We start from the raw sequence: 3,148 nt of genomic DNA on the forward strand, positions 1-3,148 counted from the left end.
GGCGTTTTCTAAGTAGATAAAACATTTCTGTCGTTGCGATGGATCTGATAGCCATGCTCAACACCCAGCATCTGTCTGAATGCACCTTAATCTGCCTGAAGTGAGTGTCATCACCATGAACTGCCCCAAAAAGACAGGGTCAGCCTCAGGCCCGCACCAGCCTCAGCCACACAGGATCCTGCACACAGAAGGGCCCTGATGAGTTCGATTCCAAACTCTGACGAGGCTGTACTGACATTCGTAATTACGTCTTGAGCCAGAGGCTTCACAAGCTACGTAGCCGCCCCCAGGACAGGTGGATCTGAGGACAAGCAGCTGCAGCCTTAGACGCTTCATCAGTAATGGCACACGGAGCCCCTGGTCTGCTCTTGGCGAGCTCACGTTGAGCAACCTGAGCCTGGGCAGCCCTTCCCAGCCCCTGGCTGGCGTTTCCAGCACGGCTTTGATTTAATTAGCGTCTGGCTGGTTCAAAAGCTTGTTTTTGATTCTGAGTGCCATATGAGCTGTTGTCTGGATCTTCTTCCAACTTGGCCCTGGGACAGTCCGCGCAGAACCTGCTGTCTTTGGCTCCACCAGGCTGCGGTTTGGGGAGCACAGTTGTTGCTCGCAGCAACTTGAAGCCTGGGAGGAGATTTTCCCGGAGCCCCTTGAACCAGCAGATTTGAGCTGTTGGATTTCTCACCAGTGGCTGGCCCCCACCCAGGTTTGTGGGGAAGCCCCCTCTCTGCCATCGGCAACCTTTATTTTCCAGTCCCACTCTCCCCCTCCATTCTCACTCACAGGCTCCCTCCCACCTTCAGCCTTTCCTTCTGAATTTCCAGCCTCTGCCCAAAATATTCCTCCCTCCCTCCCTCCCTCCCCCTTCCATTATTCTTCCTGCCCCGAAGCCACCCCATGTCCTGCTCAGTCTCCCTCCAAGGAACAAGAACCAAAAGAGGAAATTCATCTTGCTGCTTGTTACCGTCCCTTAAAGGTCCTGGCAAGGGCTCTGAAGCCAACCCTGCGGGAAGAAACCTTGAAAGTTAGTTTCCAGCCTGGTTCCACTTCTACACCGACCCCTATGATCACACCACTCAGAGCCACAAAAGGGCAAGTCCACGCGGAATTCTGGCTTCTCATCTCTCTCTGCTCTGTGACTGGGTGAGTTGCTTAACCCCTCGGGATCTTGGTTTCTTCATGTGTACAATAAGTATTCAATTGAATAATGATCTCATGAGTCTTTAGTTTGAATATCAACGGTATAACCATTAACTATTCCCCATAATCACAGCAGGCATTTTGTGAACTTCAATTTATGATCTACTGTATTCATCAGCCATTGCTGTGGTAATGCTACATAACAAACAGTCCCAAATCTTGTGCTTAGAACAACAAATGTGTATTTCTTGCTCTCTCTGTTTCTGCAGGTTGGCTGGGGCGGCTCTACAGATTGGGTTCAAGTGAGGTCCCTGTGGCTCTCATTCTGGGACCAGGCCAACCTCTCTGCAGCTACTGGTGTTACCACCAGTTATCGGTGACGAGTCCTGCTTCCCCACCTGTTGAAGTCTGAACATTAGAGAGGCACGCTGAGGCAAGCATATAAGGCAGGGTTTATTAAAAAAGGGGTAAGGAGGCCATAGCTGGTGTCCCAACAAGTGAGGTGCTCTGCCCTTTTTATATGTCCTATGCTTCCTTTGTCCCCCTGCCTTCTCCCCCTTATCTTTCTTCTTCCTGCATAGGGGACCAGCCCAGGGATGCTGGGTGGGAGGGCCAAAAGGTGGGAGCCAGGTGAGCTGAAGGGAAAGGGCAGGATGAGCAGCCAGGATACATTAATTAACAGCCTTGTGGCTCCCTGTAGGGACGGGCAATTCCTGGGACTGGTTACCTTGGCAACAGGTTGGAGCAGGGCAGGTTCTTGATAGGGTAGAGGAAGGGCTCTGGAGGAATTAATCCCCCAGGGGACTGTCTCCAACTGGCCAGACTCACTCAGAATTGGCCTCCTTGATCCACCTGACTTGATTTCCCTATCTGCACCGACTGCCTGTCTAATCCTGGCTTCCCTGGGACGTCTGTTTCTCATGGAGAATGGCTGGGGCAAAAGAAGCCAGACCCAACCACACAGCACAGGCAGGGCCTCTCACATGAGCTCCCCTGCCCAAGTCCAGCCATGGGACGGGCCAGAAGGAAAGAGATGATGCTGTCTACCACGCCTGGGTCCTCTGGACCCTCTAACTACAGGTGTTTCATGTTGCCAGTGTCATGGTTGCATTGTGTCCCTCTGTCCCCAGAAAGTAGGCTAGAGTCCTCACCTCACGCAGGATCCCAGGATGTGACTCTATTTACAGGATCTTTTCAGAGTTGAGGAAGGTCAAATGAGGTAACTGGTGTCCTCATCTGAAAGAGAATTCAAGCACAGACGTGAGCAGAGAGAGAAGACACAGAGACGCCACCCGGAGAGAGGCCTGGCACAGGCCCTTCCTCCCAGCCTCAGGAGGAGCCGCCCGCCCACACCTGGATCTCAGACTCCTGGCCCCAGAACCACGTCAGGAAGTTGCTGTTGGTGCTTTACCCCAGCAGCCCGGGAAGCCAACAAACGGCTGAGTGTGCATCGCTCTGGAGAGAGGGGCCATCACTTCTATAGATTCTGAGGGAGGATCCGAGATCACCAGCGGCACCAGCCATTACCGTGAGTGGTGCTCACCCAGTGGAAAGGCCAGGTTAACACACTGTCGCAGAGCAGCCCTGTGGGCCAGAGACCTGACTTGGTCCCAGCTCATCTCAGGATGTCTCTACAGCCCCAGGCTACCCCAAAGACCACCCTTGAGGGCAGGGACCCCAGCGTTCTCAGTTTTTCCACTGCCAGGGCCAGCCAAATCTGCTTGTCTCCTTGGAACTCATTCAGCCATGATCAAGAAGCGTCAGGCACGAGCAAACTGGGGTACAACTAGGATCCCCACTGTCACACTCGACAGGCAATGGCTTAGTCCAGGGCCCCAGGCCATTGGCCCAAAATGAATTCAATTAAAACCTGTTGACCAAATAAACAAGATGCTAAATTGGCCTAATTCATCAACTGTGATGTTTTGCTGGATTAGTTAAGAACTTGAACAGAAATGCTTCAACAGCATTAATGAGAATTTTGGCTTCCGATGATTAAAAATAAAGAAAA

The 3,148-nt window shown here is 52.3% G+C and overlaps 1 long non-coding RNA gene across 1 annotated transcript; it reads left to right on the forward strand.

Moving 5' to 3' along the window:
* Positions 1 to 548: 548 nt before the first annotated feature.
* LOC308653508 lies at positions 549 to 2,492 on the forward strand. Its single transcript, XR_014023059.1, has 3 exons — positions 549 to 703; positions 974 to 1,140; positions 1,407 to 2,492. It is a non-coding gene; the product is annotated as an uncharacterized lncRNA (long non-coding RNA).
* Positions 2,493 to 3,148: the final 656 nt, after the last annotated feature.

Source organism: Spermophilus citellus, assembly GCF_964194105.1.
Source record: "Spermophilus citellus genome assembly, chromosome: 7".
In the NCBI taxonomy this organism is placed as follows: Eukaryota; Metazoa; Chordata; class Mammalia; order Rodentia; family Sciuridae; genus Spermophilus; species Spermophilus citellus.